Source organism: Oreochromis niloticus, linkage group LG6 (assembly GCF_001858045.2).
Source record: "Oreochromis niloticus isolate F11D_XX linkage group LG6, O_niloticus_UMD_NMBU, whole genome shotgun sequence".
NCBI lineage: Eukaryota > Metazoa > Chordata > Actinopteri > Cichliformes > Cichlidae > Oreochromis > Oreochromis niloticus.
The window spans coordinates 2,702,571-2,730,132 of NC_031971.2; the positions used below are offsets into that span (position 1 = coordinate 2,702,571).

At 40.3% G+C, this 27,562-nt stretch overlaps 1 protein-coding gene and 1 long non-coding RNA gene across 10 annotated transcripts in view; one reads left to right on the top strand and one right to left on the bottom strand.

Moving 5' to 3' along the window:
* tenm3 (teneurin transmembrane protein 3) overlaps window positions 1-27,562 on the bottom strand; it is an 869,227-nt gene that overhangs the window by 320,793 nt on the left and 520,872 nt on the right. For all 9 annotated transcript variants that reach the window (XM_025908309.1, XM_025908318.1, XM_025908317.1 and 6 more), the window contains one exon: window positions 25,305-25,377. The gene's annotated coding sequence lies outside the window, so the exon portion shown is untranslated. The remainder of the gene's footprint in view (window positions 1-25,304; window positions 25,378-27,562) is intronic.
* Window positions 13,671-20,650, top strand: LOC112847192 (uncharacterized). The gene is made up of 2 exons (XR_003220599.1): window positions 13,671-13,711; window positions 20,163-20,650. It is a non-coding gene; the product is annotated as an uncharacterized LOC112847192 (long non-coding RNA).

The window sequence follows — 27,562 nt, forward strand, 5'->3', positions numbered from 1 at the left end:
AGTGTGTGAATGGGTGAATGACTGGATATGTAAAGCGCTTTGGGGTCCTTAGGGACTAGTAAAGCGCTATATAAATACAGGCCATTTACCATCTTGAATATGATCAACCTATCTCTTTTAATCGACTATGTACCACAGGCCTTCAAGCTGGTAGTAGTTAAACCGTTCATTAAAAAGCCATCACTTGAGCCAGGACTATCTCCAACCTCGTTTTATCTAAACTGTCCTTGAAAGAGTAGTTGTCAAACAGCTAACAGATCATCTGCAGAGGAATGGATTATTTGAAGAGTTGCAGTCAGGTTTCAGAGCTCATCACAGCACAGAAACAGCTTTAGTGAAGGTTACAAATGATCTTCTTATGGCCTCTGATGGTGTCAGTGCAGCTATTGCAGATACAGTTGACCATAACATTTTTTTTTTTACAAAGTTTAAAGCTTGCTTTGGGAATTAAAGTTAATGTGCTGCAGTGGTTTGACTCCACAGTGTTCAGAACTAGGACAAATTCTGTTTACATAGATGCTTCCCTTAGGCAGCATCATTAGAAGACATAGCATACATTTTCACTGCTATGCTGATGACACCCAGCTCTATCTGTCCACGAAGCCAGGTAACACACACCAATTAGTTAAACTGCAGGAAGACATAAAGACCTGGATGGCCTCTTCTTCTTTTGTGGAGACAAGCTTCCTTTTGATATCAGCAAGTAGTGTTTGTTTCTAACTAAGAAACCTCAGGTATTGTCAGAAAAACTAGGCAAGGCAAGGCAAGGCAAGTTTATTTATATAGCACAATTCAACAACAAGGTGATTCAAAGTGCTTTACAGAGACATTAAAAACAAAAACAAATAAAAAGCATGATTTAAATTTGATTAAAACAAGCAAACAAACAAACAAACAAAACAATATATAAAATCAAATATCAAAACAGTAGATAAAATCAGAACAGTAGATAAAATCAGTAGTTAAAAAGTAGGTTTTGAAATTTAAACTTAACTGTGGATTTGGTCCTTTATTCAAATGCAGCTGAGAATAGGTGAGTCTTCAACCTGGATTTAAATAAACTGAGTGTTTCAGCTGATCTGAGGCTTTCTGGGAGTTTGTTCCAGATATAAGGAGCATAAAAGCTGAATGCAGCTTCTCCGTGTCTGGTTCTGACTCTGGGGACTGATAACAGACCGGATCCAGATGACCTGAGGGATCTGGAAGGTTCATACTGGGTCAGGAGGTCACTGATGTATTTCGGTCCTAAACCATTCAGAGCTTTATAGACCAGCATCAGAACTTTAAAGTCTATCCTCTGACGGACAGGCAGCCAGTGTAAAGACCTCAGAGCTGGACTGATGTGGTCCACTTCTTTGGTCTTAGTGAGGACTCTAGCAGCAGAGTTCTGAATGAGCTGTAGTTGTCTGACTGATTTTTTAGGTAGACCTGTAAAGATGCTGTTACAGTAATCAAGCCTACTAAAGATGAATGCATGGACTAGTTTTTCCAGGTCCTGTTGAGACATCAGATCTTTTATCCTTGAAATATTCTTGAGGTGATAGTAAGCTGATTTTGTTATTGTCTTAATGTGTTTTTCTAAGTTTAGGTCTGCATCCATCACTACACCCAAATTTCTTGCCTGGTTTGTGGTTTTTAGGTGTATAGATTGAAGTTCTCTGGTGACCTGTAATCGTTTTTCTTTTGCACCAAAGACTATTACCTCAGTTTTATTTTTGTTTAGCTGGAGAAAATTGTGGCACAACCAGTCATTAATTTCCTCAATGCATTTACCAAGAGCCTGTACAGGGCCTCGGTCTCCTGGTGACATTGTGATATATATTTGTGTGTCATCTGCGTAGCTATGATAGTTTATTTTGTTGTTCTTTATAATCTGTGCCAGTGGGAGCATGTAAATGTTAAACAGAAGGGGTCCCAAGATGGAACCTTGGGGAACTCCACATGTGATACTTGTCTGCTCAGATGTGAAGTTACCTATTGATACAAAGTATTTCCTGTTTTCTAAGTATGTTTTGAACCAGTTTAGTACATTTCCTGAAAGACCTGCCCAGTTCTCCAGTCGTTTGAGTAATATGTTGTGGTCAACTGTATCAAATGGTGCACTGAGATCCAGTAAAACTAAGGCTGACATTTTTCCACTGTCTGTATTCAGACATATGTCATTAAACACTTTGGTCAGAGTAGTTTCAGTGCTGTGGTTCTGTCTAAAACCTGACTGGAAGGCATCATAGCAGTTATTCTGTTTTAAGAAGTAATTGAGCTGTTGAGAAACGGCTTTTTCAATGATCTTACTTAAAAATGGGAGATTTGAGATCGGCCTGTAGTTATTCATTTGTGTCTTGTCAAGATTGTCCTTTTTCAGTATAGGTTTAATTACAGCAGTTTTTAGTGATTCTGGAAACACACCTGACATTAAAGAAAAGTTGACGATCTGTAACAGGTCTGACTCCAAAGTCTTTGTGACCTTTTTGAAAAAACTTGTTGGCAGGACATCTAAACAGCAAGAGGAGTTCAGTTGACCTAAGATGTCCTCCAGGTCTTTGCTGTTAATAGGGTGAAACTGTTTGATGGTGTTTAAACAGTTTTTCGGTGGACACAGTACATTTCCTGGATCTGCTGTTGATGTATTAATTGCTTGTCTAATCTTTTGGATTTTTTCTGTGAAGAATTTGGCAAAGTCATTGCAGGCCATGGTCGAATGAAGTTCAGCTGCCACTGACACAGGAGGGTTTGTTAGCCTGTCAACTGTAGAAAATAATGACTGTTTTTGGTGATGATGTCAGAGAAGTAGGACCTCCTTGCACTCCTCAGTTGTAAGTTATAATTGTGAAGTTTCTCTTTATAGATGTCATAATGAACCTGGAGGTTTGTTTTTCTCCATCTGCGCTCAGCTTTCCGACACTCTCTTTTTTCATTTTTCACCAGTGTGGAGTTTCTCCATGGAGACTTTTTCCTTCCAGAGATAACCTTCACCTTAATGGGAGCAATAGTGTCCATTACATTTAACATTTTAGCATTGAAGCTATTGACGAGCTCATTGACTGAACCTCTGGACAGGTCAGGTGTTAATGGGAAGACCTGGTTAAAGATCTCACTACTGTGTTCAGTTATACACCGTTTTGTGATCACTGCTGTTGATATATTTGTGTGGGCTGAGATTTTACTTTCAAAGAAAACACAGTAATGATCAGACAGGCCCACATCAGACACAGTAACGTTTGAAATGCTCAGGCCCTTGGAGATCAGTAGGTCAAGAGTGTGTCCTCTATTATGTGTGGCCTCTGTTACATGCTGAGTCAGCCCAAAGTTGCCCAGAGTGTTACTCAGGTCTTTAGTCCCTTTGTCCTGAGGGTTGTCCACATGGATGTTAAAATTCCCAACAATAATTACACAGTCGAAATCAACACAGATCACAGACAGCAGTTCACTGAGGTCATTAAAAAAGTCTGTGCAGTATTTGGGAGGCCTGTAAACATTAAGAAACATAACTTTGGATGGGGCCTTCAGCTGTAAAGCCACATATTCAAAAGACTGAAAACTTCCAGGAGATAGCTGCTTACATTGAAATGATTCATTAAATAAGACAGCGACCCCTCCTCCTCTCCTGCTCACCCTGGCCTCACTGATAAAACTGTAGTTAGGAGGGGTCGACTCGATGAGGACAGCTCCACTGTTACTTTGGTCCAACCAAGTTTCAGTTAAAAACATAAAATCAAGGCTGTGCTCAGTGATTAAATCATTAATTAAAAATGTTTTCCCAGCTAAAGATCTAACGTTTAATAAAGCCAACTTAAGTGTTTTAGAGGTATTATTTGCCCCCTCGTGTTTGGGAGCAGTCTGTGGCACACAAGGTATGTTTACTATATTTAAAGATCTTTTAGAGTGCAGCTCTCTGTGTTTTGACCAGGCCACATGTCTTCTTCTGTCACCTAAAAGTACAGAAATTTTAAAACCTTCTAATAAACAGGGTCCCAGCTTCTCCTGGGAAAAGTCACCACTGCCATAATCCTCGCAGCCCGGACCCTCCACACATCACACATCAGACTGCGGAGACAGGGCATGAAGGTGGTAAGGAGGAACTAAGGGGGGCGAGGCTGGGCAATGTAACTTCGATTGCTCTGTTGAGGGCGGGGCCCGATGGCAAACCTTTGGCTGCTCTGGTGGGGGTTTATGGGGGACAAAAAGGGATTGGGCCGGGGGGTAGATCTGAGCCCAGCATTGACCCGCTCCATCATCTCCTCAGTGAATTTCAGGTGTGGGGATGAGGGAGAAAGGGAGGGGGAGGAGGGTGATGGCCTGTCAGGGGTTTGGGGGACTGGGGAAGGTCATGGTCCCTGGTCCTGGTCGTTGGTGTTGTTGAGAGAGTTGGAGGCGAGTAGGGACCCCTCTTCTTGCCTCAGATGTCTCTCCTTTCTGAGGCTCTTCCCGGGTGGGGGCAGCTGGAGCTCCTCCTCAAGGTTTTTGCTGGGCTTTGTCTGTTCTTGGAGTACTGTTTGTTCCTCTTTATGAGATAACTCCTCGTTTATCTCAGCCTTGGCACCAAGCGCAGATGGATGACGTATGGAATAAAACAAGTTGGAGGTGAACAGTTTCACCCCAGACTTGTTAAAATTAAATCCATTTGCTTTAAACAGATGCCTGTGTTCCCAAAAAATATTAAAGTTGTTGATAAAATGCACTGAGTGGTCAGTACATGCTGATATGAGCCATTTATTCAGTGCAAACAACCTGCTGAATCTCTCATCTCCTCCTCTGACGGGCGGTACAGGCCCACTGATGAATACAGCTGCATTCAGAGAGTTTACAGTGTTTAATAATCCAGTAAAGTCCCGTTTCAGAACCTCCGACTGTTGTTTGGACACATCGTTTGACCCTGTATGCAGAACAATGTTTGTCACAGTTGGATATTCATCTGCAATTTGAAGAATTCTCTCCTTTAGGTTGTTGACCATATCCTTAGGAAAGCAGAGGACTTTAGTGTTCTTACCGCACATCCTTTGTACATCCTTTACGGCAGAGTCACCTACAATCAGAGTCTCAGGCTTAGCCTTTAGCTTTCCCTGTGGCCTTTTACTTTTCAACAGATTTTCAGACCTTACTTCGCTACTTTTAGATGGATGGTTGTCCGATATAGATCCAGGGTCCTTTGATAGTGGAGCAAATCTGTTCTGCAGTTTCACATTCAGTTGTTTTGGAGGTCTGTTTCCTCCCGTATACAGGGGTAGAAGTGCTTCTCTGTCTCGTAGGAAGTGAAGGCCAGTCGGTTTCAGAGATTTCAGCTCGCTGTGCTCTGCCTGTGATACGTCCTCCCCCTTCCAGGAGACATGATTTATGTCTTGGTTTTGCACCAAGACAGTCCAAGGGGGGATTATCGCTTGAGGATTTATAATAATGCACAGAGTCTACTTTCTTGGTCATGTTATCTGTGCTCCTTAGCTGTGTATTAGCTTGCTCATTGCCATTGTTTTGAATCAAAGGCAAGGTTGTTTCATTTCCGCACAGTCCATTTACCTCCACGTTTACTTCTAAGCGATGAATTTTTGTCTCCAGTACTGCAATCTTCTGCAGGAGGCTGTGGTAGTCATCTGTGGAGAGGGAAGGCATCTTGTTGCTAGTTAGCCTAGCGGTTAGCACCTTTCCAGGCTATTGAGGCTGTTCGGTGCCCAGACGCTGTAATCAGGCTTCAGCTGTGTCTAGGCCACAGACACACGGAGCGCTGAGGATAAGGTAACTATAAAAATGTTGCTGTTTCTGTTAAGAACACTTTAGTCCTAATGATCTATAAGTGTCCAGAAGCTCTCGCAGGTAAGCTCATACAGAAAAAAGGGAAAAAATCAGCATAAAAATCAATAAAAATCAATAAAAGAAGCAAAGCATTTAAAGAGCAAAGAGAGGAAGCGTCCACACTCACAAAAGGGGGAGGAGAACTACTTTGTTAGCTAATTCTTTTACTTTTCTGCTAAAGAGACAACTATCCAATACCAGCTTCTTCACCTTATTTAGTAGAGATGAAAAGGAAGACCACTACCACTAGAATAGAGAATACAGTGACCAATCCTTAGTCCTGAGCTGTACAACATCACACCAGTAACACTCTAATTTGGGGGCATTTATCAGTCTTGCTTAGGCTTCTCTTGTGCTAGGGTCAGGGCATCATTCATACAATAAAATAATGCTTGAAAGTGTCATTCAAACACTATTTTATCATTCCACTCTGAGCTGTACAATTTAGGGAAATCCAAACAACAAAATGTCCCGCCTTCTAAATTCAAATAAAACCAAGGTTATTGTACTCAGTCCTATTAAATATAGAAATACGATATCTGAGCGCATGGTTACTCTGGTTGGGATTACCTTGACGTCCAATAACACTGTGAGGAATCCTGGAGTCATTTTTAACCAGGATATGTCCTTCAATGTTAATATGCCAGCGAGAGAAAGAGAGAGATAGCGAAATTTGAGATTAGTGTAGCCGGTTGTTTTGTTTTGTGTGTCAAAACAATGAGGAGACTGCTGAATGTCACAGTTTTGCCAAAAAGCCACCAAAGGCAGACTGCAGTGTAAACATTATTTCCAGGTGGAAAACAGGAGGAGTGATACAACTCCTGCTGTCAGACCTGCAGGTGTCAGGATTGTGATGTGCTCCTCTGTTTTATAGTGGACAGAAATTATCTTTTGGAGTGGTACAAATAATTTGTGTGGCATCTTATTGAATGCAGAACACCTGATTGTCCTGTAAATAGTTCGAAATTTTTGGTTTTAAATTAGTTAGCATTTAGTTAGTGTTTTTTTTTTAAAAACGCCTGAGGCATTGGCTGCATTTTCAGGTAAACTGTTACATACAGCTTTGTTGTTTGCAAAACTTGCCCATAGGTTTTAAAAATTTAAAATTTGCATTTCATGTTTGTAGTTTTTACAGTAAAAATAACTTTTTTCTACTTGGATTTTATATTTTTATCTGATTTTAGATCAGTTGTGTTAACACAGTATGTAAAAATTAAAAACTGTAAATTCAGACGTGAGGTTGTGCTGAAAAGAATGATGCCAAACAAGGCATGGTAAACAGTTTTTAAAGTTGAAGTATAGTGGTAAAAAGGTAGTCAAAAAGGGCCAATTACACCCTGGACTCCACAGGGTTAAACAAATATGTAGGACTGCTTTTTCTGATTTGTGCAATATCTCTAAAATAAAAAACATCCCGTCTTAGAGTAATGCTGAAAAACTTGTTCAAGCATTTATAACTTATAATTTATAAACAAATAATATAGAAATATAATTTATAAATAAATCAAAAATGAAAATTGGAAAAGTTATTCCAATCCATAAAAACGGAGAGCAATGTCAATTTACCAATTACAGATCAATATCACTACTCCCACAGTTCTCAAAAATCTTAGAAAAATTATTTGTTAATAGACTTGATAAATATATTGAGAAGCATAATCTCCTAAGTGATAACCAGTATGGCTTTAGAGCAAAAAGGTCCACTTCTATGGCAGTGATGAAACTTGTAGAAGGGATATCTAATGCAATAGATAATAAGGAATATACTGTTGGTGTTTTTATAGACTTAAAAAGGGCATTTGATACAACTGATCATTCTATATTAATGAATAACCTAGAGAGATATGGTATAAGAGGGATAGCATACAAGTGGATGAAAAGTTACCTGGATGACAGATATCAATGTCAAAATCAATAATGTAAAATCTAATCAGTTGAAGGTAACTTGTGGCGTTCCTCAGGGCTCTGTGCTGGGCCCTAAATTATTCATATTACAGTGAGGAACATAAGTATTTGAACACTGCGATTTTGCAAGTTCTCCCTCTTAGAAATCATGGAGGGGTCTGAAATTCACATTGTAGCTGCATTCCCACTGTGAGAGACAGCATTTAAAAAACAATTCAGGAAATCACATTGTATGATTTTTAACGAATTTATTTGTATTGCACTGCTGCGCAACAGTATTTGAACACCTGAGAAAATCAGTGTTAATATTTGGTACAGAAGCCTTTGTTTGCAGTTACAGAGGTCAAATGTTTCCTGTGGTTCTTGACCAGGTTTGAACAGGGATTTTGGCCCACTCCTCCACACAGATCTCCTCTAGATCTGTCAGGTTTCGGGGCTGTCGCTGAGTGAGCAACAAAGAGTTTCAACTCCCTCCAAAGATTTTCTATAGGATTTAGGTCTGGAGACTGGCTAGGCCACTCCAGAACCTTGATATGCTTCTTACAGAGCCACTCCTTGGTTATCCTGACTGTGTGCTTCGGGTCATTGTCTTGTTGGAAGACCCAGCCATGACCCCTCTTCAATGCTCTGACTGAGGGAAGGAGGTTGTTGCTCAAAATCCCACAATACATGGCCCCATTCATCCTCTCCTTAATACAGTGCAGTCGTCCTGTCCCCTTCGCAGAAAAGCACCCCCAAAGCATGATGTTTCCACCCCCATGCTTCACAGTAGGGATGGTGCCCTTAGTGTTCATCCTTCTTTTTCCTCCAAACACAGCGAGTGAAGTTGTGACCAAAAAGTTATTTTTTTTGGTCATCTGACCATATGACATTCTCCCATACCTCCTCTGGATCATCCAGATGGTCATTGGCAAGCTTCAGGCGGGCCTGGACATGTGATGACTTGAGCAGGGGAACCTTCCGTGAAATGCGTGATTTGAGACCATGACGGCGTAGTATTCTATCGACAGTGAGCTTGTGGTCGCACTGTGGTTCCAGCTCTCTTCATGTAGTTCTGGGCTGATTCCTCACCTTTCTTATCATCAGTGATACCCCACTAGGTGAGATCTTGCACGGAGCCCCAGGGAGACTGGCAGTCGACTTTAGCCTCTTCCATTTTCTAACAGTTGCTCCAACAGTTGATCTATTTTCACCAAGCTGCTTGGCATTTGCCCCGTAGCCCTTTCCAGCCTTGTGGAAGTCCACAATTTTGTCTCTGGTGTCTTTTGACAGCTCTTTGGTCTTCCCCATGGTAGTAGTTGAAGTCTGACTGACTGTGGGGTGGACAGGTGTCTTTAAAGACCTCAGACAGGTGCGACTAATTCCGATTAATAAGTGGAGGTGGACTTTTTAAAGGCATAGCAACAGATCTTTGAGAGCCCGAATTCTTGCTGATTGCGAGGTGTTCAAATACTTATGTGCAGCAGTGCAATACAAATTCTTTAAAAATCATACAATGTGATTTCCTGAATTGTTTTTTAAATGCTGTCTGTCACAGTGGGAATGCACCTATAATGTGAATTTCAGACCCCTCCATGATTTCTAAGTGGGAGAACTTAACAAAATTGCAGGGTGTTCAAATAATTATGTTCCTCACTGTATATATAAATGATATATGTAATGCTTCCGAACTGTTAAAATGTGTATTGTTTGCTGATGATACCAGTCTGTATTGCTCAGGTAAAAAGCTTCTGACTACAGTGGAAAAGGAGTTAAATATATTAAAAACCGGTTTGATATAAATAAGTTATCGTTAAATATAAACAAAACAAAATGTATTATTTTTGGTACTAGACAAATGAAAGATGTATCTAAAATCAGGGTTAATGGAATTGAAATTGAAAGAGTATACGAAAATAAATTTCTTGGAGTTATAATTGATGATAAGCTGAGCTGGAAGTCTCATATAAACCATGTGAAAACAAAAATGTCAAAAACCATTGCTATTCTCTACAAAACAAAGCATGTCCTGAACAAGAAATCATTATACACACTTTATTGTTCTCTGTTGCTTCCATATATGACTTATTGTCTAGAGATATGGGGTAATGCATATAAAACAAATACTCTTCCTATTTTCAAGTTACAAAAAAGAGCTATAAGAATTATAAATCAATCGAATTATATAGAACCAACTAACATTTTGTTTATTAATCTGAATACCCTGAAATTTCATGATTTAGTTTGGGACAGATAATGTATGAAGCACAAAATAACTTGCTTTGCCGTAGTACTCAGAAGCTGTTTGAAGTCAGAGAGAGTTAATATGACTTAAGGGGAACAGATTTCTTAAAAAAAAAACAAGATAAGGACAAACGTAAAGCAGAGATGTGTTTCTGTTAGAGGACTTAACTTGTGGAATAGTTATGACAGTGATTTAAAAAGCTGTAGTTCATTTTCCTTGTTTAAAAACATGTTTAAAAATAGAGTATTAGAAAAATATATAAATCAAGAATGAAAACAGCAAAATAATAATACTGAAACTCTTGGTTGTTTTGCTTTGGTTATGTTAATGAAATGTAATTTAATGTAGTTACTTATCTAAGGTGGAAAGTTTTTTTGTTTTTTTTGTTTTTTGTTTGTTTGTTTGTTTGCTTTGTTTTGTTTTACTCTTTGCTTCGAGCCCTATGTACATGAGCTGCGTGCTAAAAGATCTTTTGTTAAAAGGGTTGGCGTAATAAGCATATGCTTCAGCCAATACCTTTGATTAGCCTTGTCTTGTGCTTTCTTGCTTTGTGGTAGATCTTTGTTCTGTATTCACTGAGATATTTGAGTGGTAATCAAATAAATAAAAAAAAGATTAGTAGGCTGCACTACTGTAAGTTGTTATTTTCAGGATAGTACTGTATCACCCTGTAGAGGACTCAGCACTCTCAGACTATAGGATATTTAAAAGCAGTATGGGAGGCAGAGCTCCCAGCTTGGATTTGGGAGAAAGACACCCTTTCTCTTTTGAAGATTATTCTTAAGACTTTCCATTTTGACAAAGCTTATTGTTAAGGCTGATCAGGTGACCCTGATTCCACTGCCTGTCTTTTGTCTTATCTCCCTCCCCTCACTCCTAACTGGTCGAGGAAATTGGCTGGCCCTCCCTGAGCCTTGTTCTGCCCGAGGTTTCTGCCCGAGCTCATGAGGGTTGTCTTCTTGTTGGGGTTACCCTGTTATTGAAAGATCTTTACCTTACAATATCAAGCAACTTGAGGCAACTATTGTTGTGATTTGCTGCTAAATAAATAAAAATAAGTTAAATTGACTTGAGAATTTAAGTGGATTCAGTCTTCAGCTAATCCAACAGTAATTGTACCTGGGCATGGCTATTGAAATTGAACACAGTTATCCTCAAATGATGATTAATCACAGTTCATTCACAATTAAACAGGGGGGCAATTCATTTTTCCCATAGGGCCAGGTGCGTTTGGATAGCTTTTTTCCATTATTAAATTAAATCATCATTTAAAAACTGCACTTTGTATTTGCTTGAGTTCTCTTTGTTTAAAATTAAAATTAGTTTGAGTGTCTGAAACATGTAAGTATGAGAAAAATGCAAAATACTAAGAAATCAGGAAGGGGTAAATATTTTTACACAGATATATATTTCAGCTTGTTTTTCATGCCCTTCAAAACAAGCTGAAATATAATAATTTTATGTTCTTTAACGATGCCAAGGAAGTTTAGTGCATCCCCAACTGCTTAGTTAGTAGAAAATTGAAAAAGCTAAGTAAAGCACTGATCACAGTCTTTCCTGGAAGAATGATCAGTGGAAGCTAATTTAATTATCTTGTCACTCAGAAACTTCTAAACTTTCTTTTTATAACTTTTAAAAATATACAGTATGTTACCTCTGTTACACACACTGCACTGCACAGGAAGTGATTCACTTGTTGAACATCGAACTACACTGACCCGGAGAAATGCTCTGCCTTAGTCATGTGGATAAACATTTCATAACTGTCAACAATATCAATAAACCCCTACAGAAAAGAACCAGGTCTGCACTGTGAAACTGTGTCTATTGAACTCACCACAGTATTAGGGAAATCACTACACATATATTACACATCCAGTTATGAGCATTTAAAGCATGAATACGCTCGAACGTTGCTAATAACTGTGTGGATTGAATAAGGCCTTTAATGACTTGAGGGGGGCATTGTAGGATTTTTATTCTCTGTAATAAATGAACATGTAAAATTTGTTGAACGCCATATGTAACTGTAATTTCTGCAATAAAAGTAATTATGTAAATTATCTGTGTTCTGTTTAATGTGCTAAAGAGGACATGCATATGCAATGCTGACAAACCATAAAATATATTTCTCACTCATCCAACCACTACCAGATATAAATTACAATTGATCAGAGGTATAAAATAGGCAGCTCATTAAATTCAACTCAGCCCAAATAAACTGCAGAAATATTTGCTGTCCAACATAAGTGATACTCAATAACTGAACTGTCTGGAGAGCAGCTGTATACTGTTTACTCCTGTGAATAATGCCTTGTTGTGGACTGACTGACCCACTGCATTCAGCTGCTTAAGACAGAAATAATTATATAAATGTACTCAGAATAAGATGAAATGTACTGTCAATGGCTAAATTTCACTTAAAAACTTTACATTTTGTATCATCACATAACAATGTAACATTGTTACAACAATAAAAAAACAAATCAGTGGAATTACTTGAGCAGTGTCGCTTTCAGCAACAACAGCCGACTGTGGCCAAAAGATGACAGTAATGTAAAAGAATTGTATATTGAGAGGCAAGGAGCACCATGACAGCACTGTCTGAGATAAAAGTTTAGACATCAATTCACTTTGGTATGTTTTAATTTATGTCTATTTTTAGATTTATTACAGGCAAGCACTGGTTGCCTTGTTTGTCCTAACAGAGCTCCACTGAAGTTCATGATGGTTAGAAAAAGAAGGAAGAAGCAAAGCTTATTTGAAAGGGTTGGGAGGAAAAGGTAAGGTTGTAAGTAAGCAAGGCTTAGGTTTGAAAAGTTTCATCTGAAGAAACCAAAAGAACAAAGTTCTTTAGACAAAAGAGACCAAAGTAGAGATAGGAAAGCAAACAGAACATGAGCACAAACACCATGTAACATGTATCAAGCATGGTGGTGGAGGGTGATCTATGCTTGCAGTCACAGGACCTGAGCACTTTGCAGGCACTGAGCTCACCATGAACTCATCTGTATGCCACAGTATTCTAGATTCATGCTATCTATTCGATATGTAAGCTAAAGAAGGCTAGTCCTACAAAAACCTTTTCATATTACTTTTTAAATTCATTTTATGACATTATATGTTTTAATATTGATGCTAATACTAATAGGGATGGGTATCGAAAACCGATTCTTGTTGAGAACCGTTTCCCACTGTTTCAATTCCTAGGAATCATTTGCCATTTTTGCAAACGATTCCCTTATCGATTCCAGTCGCCCCGAATGACGTCACCACGTTGCGGAGCGTCGGAGCGTACCTGGCAGGAAACACGGCGCCTAAGCGGCTCAAATGCTTAAAAGTTTGTTTATACTTTACGAGAACGGATGACAACAGGGCAACTTGCAATACTTGCAAAGTAGATATTTCATTTAAGGGAGGAAACACTACGAATATGCAAAAGCATTTGCTCACAAAACACGCGATGAACTTAAATGAATGTCGTGTTTTTAATTCCGCTCCGGACTCGTGAATCTCAACCCAGCAGCAGCGGTAACGTTTGCATGTCATCTCCCGTTAATGCGGCAGGTAAATAATCAACTAACAGTGCATGTTATGTTAGCGCGATCTGCTTTATTACAAAACCTGCCATTACTGTGCATTTAGGCGACCATGATGAGACAGACAGACAGAGTCTGGCTGGCGCTCGCTGGCAGTTGTCGCTGCAGTCCACCGGTAGCGTCTCTTTTCAGGCCCGAATGTCATCGAGCAGTGACTAGTTTGTGGTAAAAACCTTGCAGCCATTTGCCACAGCAGATGGTAAGTGAATGTGTTTAATTGTAGGCAGGGACATTACTGGATATTCTTGTGTAATTGCTACAGAATAATTTATGTTATACTTTGTTATTGCTACAGGTGTAGGCTGTGGATCTCTTAAGATCTCACTGTTGGGTTTGTAAGGCCATGTTACTCCTAAATTTCTATCTTGTTGAAAGAGAAGATATAAAACAGTTCTAAGCTAATCGACCTTAGTGTTCTCCTTTTTAAAAACAAGAATCGATAAGAGAATCGATAAAGAATCGAATCGTTAAACAGAATTGAAAATGGAATCGGAATCGTTAAAATCTTATCAATACCCATCCCTAAATACTAATACTGTTACTATTGCAACATCAGTAGTTTGTCAGTGTTTAACTAGAATTAACAGAAAACTCAGAGGTTAACTGTTGTTGATGCTTTCGACTCTTTGAAGTCCCGATGCAATGAAGCATTCTAACCTCTATTCTTCTAACAGCTACATGGGTCTCATATTTTTTCTGTAAGACTTACAGTTTGACAGATGAAGAAGTGAAGAGTGTATCACTCAGTTTTTGTCTTTCTGTCACACACGCAAGATCACTGGTTCTTTCCAATCCCCTGACCAGCTGGTACAATTTTAGCAGGTATACCAGAGGAAAGTGGATTTCTGTTCTCATACAACTGTCAGCAGAACAAGAACAGATAATACCAAGATTGTACTGAGATCATTCTCATCACTCTTAGTGTGTACTGGATAAAGACAAAGGGCAGCCAGAGAGAAGCCTGTGTGTGTTTATTTTAAAAAAACTGCATGTGAAAAATCAATGCGACAAAAAGATAATTAACAATGATCAACACCTAACAAGAGGATTCTTGGCCATTTTTATGGGTCTTTATGGTCGTACAGGAACCAACTCCTGACAGCTAAAGCCACCTGATTGGCTTTTATGTTCCCATGGGGTCAACCGCAGGGTCCCAAGACAGGAAGTGAGGAGAGAGAAAAGTGGATTAGTGGGCAACAGTGAAGCTTTAGAAATTCAATCAAAATCTGAAAAGTGCTCTAAGGAAGAACTTAAAGGAAATAGTTTTATGATTCATGCTGTTGTGTCATAAAGAATGAAGAAAAGGACCCATTGTACCTCAAAACTCCTATTAAGTTTTTATTGATCTCATCTTTCTTGCAGTTCACTCATGCTGACAAGTGACCTACAGTAAACATTAGCAGGGAGAGGACGCTATGCTGTACTAACATGAGAACCAATGACAATATGGGCAGTATTGAACATGTCGGTGTGCCACTGGATGAAAACATTTTAGTCATTAATTTTCTCAGCCAGTCTACCCCTAGACAGCTTTAAAGGTAATCAAACATAAGAATTCTTAATCAATTTCAGGACTCTGGAGCACTGCAAAGAAGATCTGGACAGTTTACAGCAGTATACTGATGACTGTGTTGTTATAGGGCAGGGGTCTGCAACCTTTTACACCCAAAGAGCCATTTGGACCCGGTTTTCACGCAAAAGAAAACACTGGGAGCCGCAAATACTTTTTGACATCTAAAATGAAGATAACACTGTATATATTGTTTTTTATCTTTATGCTTTGTGTGAACAACTAAGGTGTGCTGCTTATGAAATCCATGAAGTGCTACAGAGAAAATTAAATTATATTTATGTAATCAACACATTTTGAACTCTTAAAGAAATATAACAAAAGGAAAGACACCCAGCTGAACTAAAATGATCCATGTAGCAAACAAAAACTGTTGTCAGCCGCCACCCTTATAACGCCTTTGGGCTGTTGGAGCCTTGACCTGACTCTTAAAAAATAATTGGAAAAAAGCACTATGCTGCTGAAAAATAGATATTTGCAAAATTATGTATTTTACCTGGTTAATTCGTGCGGTGGGGCGTGGTTTGCAGCGCTGCTGCAGGGGAGGCGGACGCACCTGAGTGACACCCGCAATCACGCCTCGCCACCTTTACGTCTGCGCTATCATGGAAACATCGTCGGGTCTGCCGTGATTTGTTTACAATGGGACTTCTGCTCCTGAACCTCTGCGCACAGAGTCCGCAAATCGGGGCTATACGAAGTCAGTTTACGCAGGACTGTATGCTGTCATCTGTCAGGCGTGAACGGTGTTTGTCTTTTAACATAGTTCATGGTGGAGAACAGCTGCTGACATAATGTGGATCCGAAGATCCATAATTGGCCTACCTGGGGTTGAAAGTCTCGATAAATGCACGGCGTTTCGGCGGGTATACCGGCTTCCGTGAGTGTGACGCTTATTTTGAGCGATGAAAAAATAATAGAATATAATTTTATTTTTATATTTCAGTATCACAATAATCTTCCAATTTAGAACTACGAGTTAAAAAGAACTAACATAAATAAAATACACTTCAGCTAAATACTTCTAATTTATTTTCCCAAACCAGGCGGAGCCGCAGTATAAGGACTAAAGAGCCGCATGCGGCTCCGGAGCCGCGGGTTGCCGACCCCTGTTATAGGGAAACCGAACAAAGTGCCAACTCCCTCCAGCAGCCATGAAGAAAGGCAGGATCTGCAAGCAAATATAGTCTATAATTAAAAAACTGTCGAGCTTTGACACACCCTTGTCCCTGCTAGAAATTCTTCACAAAGAGTCCATGGAGTACAGCCAGCAGCAAAGACAGCTTATCTAGACTCCCCTGAAACTGTCTGAGAACATGGTCTTCAGAAAAGAGTCCATTTTTATAGAAAAACAAACCATCAAGAATCCGTTTATAAACTTCTTATTAGCCAAAAAAAACAACTCTCACCCAAAATTCACCCTCACCCGGCAGCCCCTCCTAACTCCAGTACAGGAGCATGAGGCATGTTTTAAAAAGAGGCTTTCCAATTGATTCAATTTTTTATGATGGATTATGCATAAAAAATAGAATTGGGCTGAAAGGTCTATTGCTTTATTATGTATTCAGGTCGTGTATCATGTTTTTAAAAAGTAAAGGTGTAATTAAGTAACTAATTACTTTTGGAAATAAGTAATCAGTAAAGTAATGGGATTACTTTTTTGGAGAAGTAATCAGTAATTAGTTACTAATTACTTTTTTCAAGTAACTTGACCAACACTGTTCACTACCAACCTGGACCACCTTCAGATCCCCCCGCTACGTGCTCCTGGATCAAAGATTTCCTAACCAACCGGCCCCAATCAGTCCGACTCAGCCCCCTGCCCCCGCTGTCAGTCAGCACCACATCACCGCAGGGCTGCATTCTCAGCCCCCTACTGTATGCCATGTACACCTATGAGTATACTCCAACCCACCCAACGTCATCATCAAGTATTGGTTGGGTTGCATGTTCTCTTTCTGCTGTATTTCTCCCTCAACACTAATGACCACACCTCAGGAGAACCATCTGTGAAACTCCTGAAGGTCGCAGATGACACCACCATCATTAGTGTGATCCAGAATGATGACGAGTCGGCATAGGTCCACAGACAGGAGGTGGACCAGCTGCTCCACTGGTGTAGTCTGAACCACCTGGAGCTGAACCTGCTCAAGACCACCACCATCCTCAACAATACCTTACCTACTGTGGACAGTGTTGGGGAGTAACGGAATTGCCCTTTGGCATCCCTCCTCAGTAGTCTTCCACTACTCTCTCTATTGTTCACCCTGGGGTTGCCCTGCCCCCAGGCTTGTACCTGTGGCTTCCTGTCCTGGGGGTGGGGGTTGGCTGTTCTCCTGCCCTGCACCCCATCCCTTTGTTCATATTCCGAGACTATTTTTCTATATGTATTCTTACCCCCTAGCAACCGCCATTGATTGTGTTGTAAGCAATCACAAACTCTATAGTCTCTCCAACTCCAATGTATATTCATTAATCTATTACTCTCAACAAAAACCAAACAAAACACACATTAAGAGGCTATAATGTCTGTGTCTCAATCTCACGACCCCTGTCACCTCTACTTGCGGCCCGCATAATGACTTGACGAAATGTTTAAAAAAATTATTGTTCAAAAAATCATTTAATATGAAAGCAATAGGCAGAGTGTTACAGGCATCGCCCTAAAGCATGTAGCCTCATGGGCAGTGTAGCCCAGCTGTAAGTAAGCTATTAAGACTCGACTGTACACTGTGTTCGTGTTTTCCTCCGAAACAATAAGTTCTGTTGGAGCAGCCTTTCAACGCCTCTCTCTGTCTCTCGCTAGCAAAGTTGACCCAGACAACAAAGTAAAGCTAGTTTTCGGCTACGAGCCCGACACGAACCCGACGTATTAGCCAGAGGTCCCTTTACTACGGTTCGGAGCCGCGGACCTGTTTTATATGTGTGCGGAATAGTTTTCTATAGGAGATCGCTGCAAAAAGTGCAGCCTTACCTAATGTCCACCTACTGTTACTCATTTATATTAAGATTTAAACATCAAGTTGGTATTGGTATGGCGAGTAACCTTCAGTAATAGTAATAAATCACGCAGCAATTGTACATTCATGTAGTTGTAAAAAGCATGATAATATATTAAGTAATCCAAAGTATTCAGAATACGTTACTCTCATTGAATATCGTAACGGAATACGTTACAGAATACATTTTGGGGCATGTATTCTGTAATCTGTAGTGGAATACATTTTAAAAGTTCCCAGACTGACTGCGGAGCACTTAAACTTGGGATGTGCGTGACTAGTCTGCTGATCCTCGCTGTTGTCACTAGTGGGTACCAGACTTAGTAGTCGTTTAATCTAATTGTTTTACATTTTAATTGATTTCCAATGCAAATGTGAATTAGGCTACATTCACACTGCAGGCGGAAGCGCATCAAATCCGACTTTTCTGACCCTATGCAACCCGTATCCGATCATGGTATGACAGTGTGAACGGCACAAATCCGATATTTTCAAATCCGACCTGGGTCACTTTCGTATGTGGTACTGAATCCGATACATATCTGATGTTTTAGAAAGCGACTGCTGTTTGATCATGTTGCATTAAATCCGTCTTTTATGTCACTGACATAAGACAGACGCCAATTATCAGCGCCGGAGAAGCGCCCGAGAAGACAAAGTGAACGCTTCCTGGCCATCCAGGAAGGATCCCCCCATCCTGCACTAACAGTGGTAAATGGTGCAGCCATTGAACTGGTGGACAGTTATAAGTATTTGGGGGTTGGTCTTGATAAGGCTCTGTCCTTTGAGTCACATCTTGCTGCTACAGTGAAAAAGGTTCAACAAAGACTACTTTTTAAGGAGGTTGAGAGGTTTTAATGTTTCATCTGAAATGATGACTCTTTTTTTATAAAAGTTTAATTGAATCTGTTTTAACCTTCTGTATCATTGCTTGGTATGGCAATATGTCCTTGAATAATAAGACCAGACTTAGCAACCTGGTTAAAGTGGCTGGTCAGATTTCAGGGAGGTCTCGGGTCCAGCTTGTGGACTTTTATAACAGGCAGGTGCTGAGGAAGGCAACCTCTGTCTTGTTGTGTTCAGATCATCCTCTCTTTAATGATTTTCAACTGCTTCCATCGGGTCAATGTTGTTATAAAGTGCCTGCAGTGAAGACAAAGAGACATAGATTGTCTTTTGTACTGCTATTATCATGGTTAATAACACTAAACCATAAGTGTTTTTGCCATTGCACACTGCACTTTTTTTGATGATAAAATTTAGGTTGTTTTCTCGGGGCTTACATTATTTTTTGTGTGTATGTGATGTGTTTGTTTGTTTGTTTGTTTGTTTTTTTATATTTCTGGATGGACATACTGCAAATCAATTTCCCATTGGGGACAATAAAGTTACCATTGACCATTGACCACTGGCCATCCCGTGTAGATGTCAGTGAAACTGTTGGGAAGACAACATTGGAGAAACGTGAACATTTTATTTGTACTGTATAATCTGCAGATTCTAACAGAAATCTGCAACTAACCACAATAACAGCAATAGGGATAATTATTAGGCCATATGTAAATAACAAAATAACTTTATAACTTAAAGCAAAATTGGGAAACGTAAAGTCCGAAGTCTTTATATTAAGGGCCATCAGTCAAACAATTCTGTTTGCTCTGGGTCTAAACAGAGCGCGTTGTGTGTGACGTCTTCTTTTGCGCATGCGGGCCGCTTTGAGGGTTCACACTAGAGCGCGTTTGTTGTCACATTTTATTTGTAGTGTGAACAAGCGGACAAAAAAATCAGATTTGATAAAAAAATCGGAATTGAGCATTAAGACCTGCAGTGTGAGTGTAGCCTTATTGTGTTCAAAATGTTATGCAGGCATGTGCCACAAGATGGTGCATTGTTGTTGAGAAACTGAGAAACATCATAAATCTGTTAATCTCTGCCTGATGTTTTTGTTATTTATTAGAATGAGCAGTGGCAGAAATTAGCTTTCACTGAAAGCTGGATGGGCTCTGCTTTAGTGATATTTTGAGGAGTTCAATCATCATGGAGGGGTTTAGAGTAGCTAAACTACTTCTCCACGTCAAAAGGAAGCGACTAAGACTGTCGACCCCGGGTAAGGTGTTCCAGCCCAACATGTCCTAGTGGGAGGAGACTACGGCTTAGACACACTGGCAGGCTCAATGTTTCCCTGGATGTGGCGAGAGGAAGGTCTGGGCTTTCCTGCTTCTGCCCCTGTGACCCGACTTGAGATAAGCTGAATTATTATTATTATAACGATTATTATTATTTTCTTATTTTAGGTCTTAACTTTGAAGTTGTTGTCAAGAATTTTCAAACAGCATGCATCATTCATAATCCACATTCCCAATGCGCCACACTTTTCAGTCACAGTTAATTATTTTTTTGGATGTAAATTTGGTATTTTTTAATAACATGTTTTATACTATATTTAACATTGATTTTATGTTTTTCTTCTGTTTGGAGTATAATGTGTAATGTTGATAACGCACAGTGCAAGGCACTGCACAGTGGTGTGATTCATTACTGAAGAATGTGATAAATGCTTTCAAACGCCTTTATTATTAGTTTTTGACTTTTTCCATTAAACACGTGTCAAATTTCACCTAATACCTGAGTGTTTCTTAGTTTTAGACTAGTCAGGTAGACTTTAGTTGATTAGGAAATTAGTCGCCAGGAACATCCCTGACATAGACATATATAAGGCCCAGCAGAGGTTGTACTTCCTGTGGCAACTCAGGCTTGGCTCAGCCAGGACAAGCAGGGCGGCGCCAGACTGCAATGGACAATCACGTCTGCAGGGAGGATCATCAGTGCTGATCTTTCCTTCATCCACGACCTGCATGGTCGACATAAAGACAAGAAAGCTCCTTACCATGCACAGAGGGTTTCACCCCAAGTCCAGCACCCTGAGGCTGTACGCTAAGCGGAAGGAAGGGGGCCGGGGACTGGTGAGTGTCAGCACCACAGTCCAGGATGAGACAGCGAACATCCAAGAATACATTGGGAAGATGGCCCCAACTGACCGAGTGCTCAGTGAATACCTCAGGCAGCAGAAACCCAAGAAAGAGGAGGGAGACGAGGAACCATCATGGAAGGACAGGCCCCTGCATGGTATGTACCACCGGCAGATAGAGGAGGTGGCTGATATCCAGAAATCCTACCAGTGGCTGGACAAAGCTGGACTGAAAGACAGCACAGAGGCACTAATCATGGCAGCACAAGAACAAGCTCTGAGTACAAGATCCATAGAGGCTGGGGTCTATCACACCAGGCAAGACCCCAGGTGCATGCTGTGTAAAGATGCCCCAGAGACAATCCAGCACATAACAGCAGGGTGCAAGATGCTAGCAGGCAGGGCATACATGGAACGCCATAACCAAGTGGCCGGCATAGTGTACAGAAACATCTGTGCTGAATATGGCCTGGAAATCCCGAGGTCAAAATGGGAGACGCCCCCAAGGGTGGTGGAGAATGACCGAGCTAAGATCCTGTGGGACTTCCAGATACAGACGGACAAAATGGTGGTGGCTAACCAACCGGACATAGTGGTGGTAGACAAACAGAAGAAGACGGGCGTAGTGATCGATGTAGCGGTTCCCAATGACAGCAACATCAGAAAGAAGGAACACAAGAAGCTGGAGAAATACCAAGGGCTCAGAGAAGAGCTCGAGAGGATGTGGAGGGTGAAGGTAACGGTGGTCCCCGTGGTAATCGGAGCACTAGGTGCGGTGACTCCCAAGCTAGGCGAGTGGCTCCAGCAGATCCCGGGAACAACATCGGAGATCTCTGTCCAGAAGAGTGCAGTCCTGGGAACAGCTAAGATACTGCGCAGGACCCTCAAGCTCCCAGGCCTCTGGTAGAGGACCCGAGCTTGAAGGATAAACCGCCCGCAGGGGCATGCTGGGTGTTGTTACATATATATATGTATGTGTGTGTGTGTGTGTAATGTATGTATGTATGCATAGTATTCAAACAGCTAATAAACAGCCATTATAATTCGTCATACAATGAGAAAAGCAGAGAAATCAACAATACATCTTTTCCAATTAATGGCTAATTAGCATTTTGCTAAACACAGTGGAGAAGATTCAGTAAGCCACGTCAGTGTCTACTGTCTGTCTGCTGTTCACCTTTGTCAGCCACTTTCCCAATCCCTACTAATCAATGTTATCTTGTTTCAGGATGCATGTTGTACACTATACCTGCCATTGTCCAAAGACACATCTGCTTACATTCATCTTTTGCTCGTTTCACCTCCCTTTCTGCTTTTTTCTAAACTGAGGACCTGATGGCTTTGACCTTTTCTTGTCCATCTTCCATCAGTAATTTTGCACTCCAGTATCAACACCCATCCCCCAACCCACGAATCACCACAACATAACCTAACAGACCTACACCTTAGTGCATGGATTCGGTTTGTATAGGTTTTTTTTTTTTTCTGGGATTTCGCACAACCCAGGAAAAAATAATTAATACATAATGGGCTTGGATATTATGAATGAAATATCCTTTACTTGGAAGTGCCCTGCCCCCCTCACCTTTCGTCAGGTTGTGTGTGAGACTTCAGCACAGCAGCATGCAGGCGCACTGAGGGCCCTCGTGCTCACTTTTGCATATATGTGTGTGAAAGAATTTAGAAAACACATTGGTGCAAATTATAAGTCTATATCATGATGTCTGTTGCTTTTGTGTTTGTTGGTTTGTTTTTATTTTGTTTTATTTTGCAAGTTGGTTATTAGATGCCGCTCCAGCCAGCCAGAGAATCCCCCGCCGCCCCGCCCCTCTCCTCCCTGTGCGGCAAGCAGAAGGCACACCTTACTCCCCGCAAATGGGTGATAGAAAACCGACTGGTGCCCATGCAATCACAAAAATGCGCTGGCATGATGTCGGGGGAGCAGGGGTGTGAGGAACTTTTGTTGCCAATGCCCATGATGCCGCCCTGAGAAAGAGAGAGCATATTTCTCCTATATTGGCTTCCTGTTAAATCCAGAATTGAATTCAAAATCCTGCTCCTCACATACAAGGTCTTAAATAATCAGGCCCCATCTTATCTTAATGACCTTGTAGTACCATATCACCCTATTAGAGCACTTCACTCTCACACTGCAGGCTTACTTGTTGTTCCTAGAGTATTTAAAAGTAGAATGGGAGGCAGAGCCTTCAGTTTTCAGGCCCCTCTTCTGTGGAACCAGCTTCCAGTTTGGATTCAGGAGACAGACACTATCTCTACTTTTAAGATTAGGCTTAAAACGTAGAGAGTCTACCTTACAATATAAAGAGCCTTGAGGTGACTGTAGTTGTGATTTGGCGCTGTATAAATAAAATTGAATAAAATTGAATAGAATTGCCCTAAATGGTCCAGGTCATGTGGGAAAACAACAAAAGTTTTCTGGGTTGAAAAGGAGACATCGAGGTAAAATTGTTTAATTAAAGGATGTTATAAATATTCAATTACTAATTAAACTAAAAGAGACAGAGCAGCCACTATCACCTTTCAAAGAAAGGAAACATAACAAAACCCAGTTTGACACCAAAATGTAAGTTAAAATGGCTAGAGCACCAAAAACAACCTCTTCTCCACAGAGCAGGTGTAAGCAGCCACAATACAAACACAGCTCACAAGGTGCAAAGCAAAAACACCCTTCGGCACTAGAGCTCCACTTTCTCCAGCCTTAAATCCTCTGACTGATTGCTGAGTAGAGTCAGCTGTAGTGAAAGGTGGCACCTACGGCAGAGGAGGAGCAGGACTCACACTTACAGGGTCAAAATCACAGCAGTCCATTCTACAGCTGTATGAACAGTTAAGCCCCTTTTTGTCATTAGTACCGCAGCATGGTTTGCTACGGTTTTCAGGGTTTCCCATTAGGTCGTAGTACCTACTACCAGGTACTTTTGTAGTACCTGCTTGCCCGTGCAAGCAATCCACAGTCCAAGCAATCCGACCAGGTACTAAAATGTGACATCCTTAGACTGCATGCCACTGATTGGCTGGTCAGTAGCATCACTCAATGAGTCATGAGAGCGTCTCGTTCATCAAAATGAGAACCACCATTTTTGAAACCCGGCAGCGAGAGAAATGGTTATAAAAACAACGCCGTGTTTCCCCGAGTCGATCCGAGTAGGTACTAATGGAAAAGGGGCTTTATTTAAATGTTAACCTGACCAGTGCAAGCACTAATGTTAGCTTACTACAGGGTCATGACTGTTGGCCTTCTTTCTAATATTGTTGTGTCTTTTCCTTACTTTATAAAGCACCTTGTGGCACCTGTTGTTGTGAATTGGTGCTTTATAAATAAAACTTAATTGAACTTAATATACAAAAATGATCAAAAATGGCTGCTGTGCTGCACTATACTGCGCATAAAAGAACAACATCAGACCTACAGAAGAAAGTTACCCGAAGAAGAAAAGTTTATAAAAGTTTCAGGCTTTTGCTTTCATTCTGCAGCTCTCTGTGTCCAGGACAACCATGATAAGCTACAGCTTTTACACAGCTGACAGAGTAGAGAATGAATAAAATGACAATTGCATAATGTTCTCCAACTTTGTGTGCTGGCTTAATGTGCGACTTCCTGGGAGTTCCACCAAGTCTGATTACAAACAAATGAGAGCCAGTGCACTGGCTCTCATTTCACACACACACACACACACACACACACACACACACACACACACACACACACGTATGCATGCACACACACACACACACACACACACACACATACACACACACACACACACACATGTATGCATGCACACACACACACACACACACACACACGTATGCATGCACACACACACACACACACACACACACACATATGCATGCACACACACACACATACACACACACACACACACACATGTATGCATGCACACACACACACACACACACACACACACACACGTATCTGTAACTTTAACTGTATCTCTGCCAACATTTAAAGCCAACATAGTATGCTTTTGTTTTGTGTGTGTGTGTGTGTGTGTGTGTGTGTGTGTGTGTGTGTGTGCATGCATATGTGCGTGTGTGTGTGTGTGTGTGTGTGCATGCATACATACGTGTGTGTGTGTGTGTGTGTGTGTGTGTGTGCATGCATACATGTGTGTGTGTGTGTGTGTGTGTGTGTGTGTGCATGCATACGTGTGTGTGTGTGTGTGTGTGTGTGTGTGTGTGTGTGTGTGTGTGAGCAATAATACATCATTACCTGTGCTGGCAGGTGCAGTGCAGCAAGGAATTTTACGCTGAAGCATTAGAGTCCAGAACAGTGGCGCGCAGCACTGAGGGAAGATCAAACACAGTGATAAGAAATGTGCAACAAAAGGCACATTTTAGTATATTATGTTTCATTTTAATTACACACTCAGTTCTAAAATATTCAAATAAACAACACTTTTTAAATACTGAATTTTTTTTTAATCTGATGTACGATGGCCTCATTGTTTATATTTGTCAAATCGTTAACTAAGTAAATAAATCAGAAAATAAACAAAACTCCAGCAGTCCTGATTAAAAATGACTTCTCTCTTTTTTAATATGATAAGATCATAAGATTACAATTAAACTGTCATTGCATGAATGGATTAGACTCATTTGAGTGAGCATGTGTAATCACTGTTTCACTTTGGTGTCAGCGTCAGTAAGTGAGTTTGTACTGGTAGGTGTGCACGAGCTATTTTGGACTGTTGAACTGTATTTCTGACTTTCCCACTAACATGTTTCCTTAGTTTTAAATTGTCACACTATCATACTGCACAATATGCTAGGATATGTTGACATTACAGGGTAGCACACGTACACACACACACACACACACACACACACGTACACACACACACACACACACACACACACACGGAGGACACAAACATATGAGAGACGCAGAAAATACACAAAGTTATGCAGCTCTTTTATACAGTTTTACAGAATTAATGGCAGATCTTTCAGTTCTGTGACTGAGAACATGCTAGCGTTTTAAAATTAAATAACACTAACTGGTAGAGAGACATGAGAAAACACACACACTCACACGAATAACCCACAGTTTATATGTGAATTATTCAGAAACAAAAATCTCATACCACTCACTCTATATGCAAAATAAAATACCATATTATACAGTTATGTTTCTTAATGGATATTATATTATATTACAAAAATAGTTCAAAACAACTCTGAAAAGTTACTTTGTATTATTGTCCTAAGAAATTAAATAAATATATGTGTGAAACTGCACCAAAACCTGAAAACTCCATAAAAACTAGAACAGAAAGAAAAGTGGGAGGCCAATGTCACACAACGACCAAAGGGACAAGAAAATCAGAGTTTCTTATTTGAAAAATAGATACCTCTGAGTGCCTTGAGTTCCTTATCAGTAGGACAGAATGCAGGCTTCTTTGGCAAAGTTGAAAGATAAAAGCTATCTTGAAGTGTTAAAGGTAAAGTGAGGAATCACAGCAATAGGTGAAACACTAAAGCATAGCTTTGAATTGGCAAACAAGCATTTAATCAATTCATCAATATGTAGTAGCAGAGGTTCCAAACAGTTTGTTAAACACTGCATTTGTAGTAAAATAGGATCACTGTGACACTGATCGAAGGTTTGTGTTTCAGAATTAAAGTAGGATGGTCTATAGAAATTTTTTTTTCTCTGTGAGACAAAGGATGTTTATATTTCTCCAACTAACCTTTCTGATGCTTTAGTCCTACTAACGTTAATTCAAAAGCTGATTTTGCTGTTCATTAATAACTCAGACACCAATCGAACAATCAAACCTGAAGCCATGTTGGTAACCATGGAACCAAGAATGAGCACGAGCATGTGAGTGGGTGGCTTGATACACAAAAGCAATTATAACTACAGTCTGCTGTGTGTGTTTGTGTGTGTCCTCTGTGTACTCTTTTTACATTTACGAGTATTTACAAGTGGACACAACACTACACATCTACTGTAAGACTATACTGCAACTCCTGCCATACGTATAGCATCGGTCTTGGTAAAAAGAAACTAAAACATAATTAATAACATATTTCACTCCTTTGAACACTGTGAATATTTATAGAAAAAAACCCTGTAAAGTTCTATAGACCTCTCAGAATGCCCCGAAATATTAATCACCATAACGTCAAATACTGTCATTAAATAAAACTGGTGTCTCAGAAAGACTGTGACAGACAATTAGACCAAACACACCAATTTAAACATCAAAAGTCAGAGTAGTGGAGGAGTGAAAGGTCACAAGCAACCTGACTGTTATTTATTACAGTCCATGGAAATAATGTAGTAAAGTAGTGATTGAAGCCTAAAAAAAGTCCACACACTGAGGTATGGTGTGTGAATAATCTCCAGAACTTTGAGAGATCAGAGAGTTTGACTCCTGCCTGGGAAAGTTCTTTTAGTGCTTGATTTATTTATTTACCTTTTTTTATTTTATCTCAACATCTTTAACTTTTATTTTTAGGTAG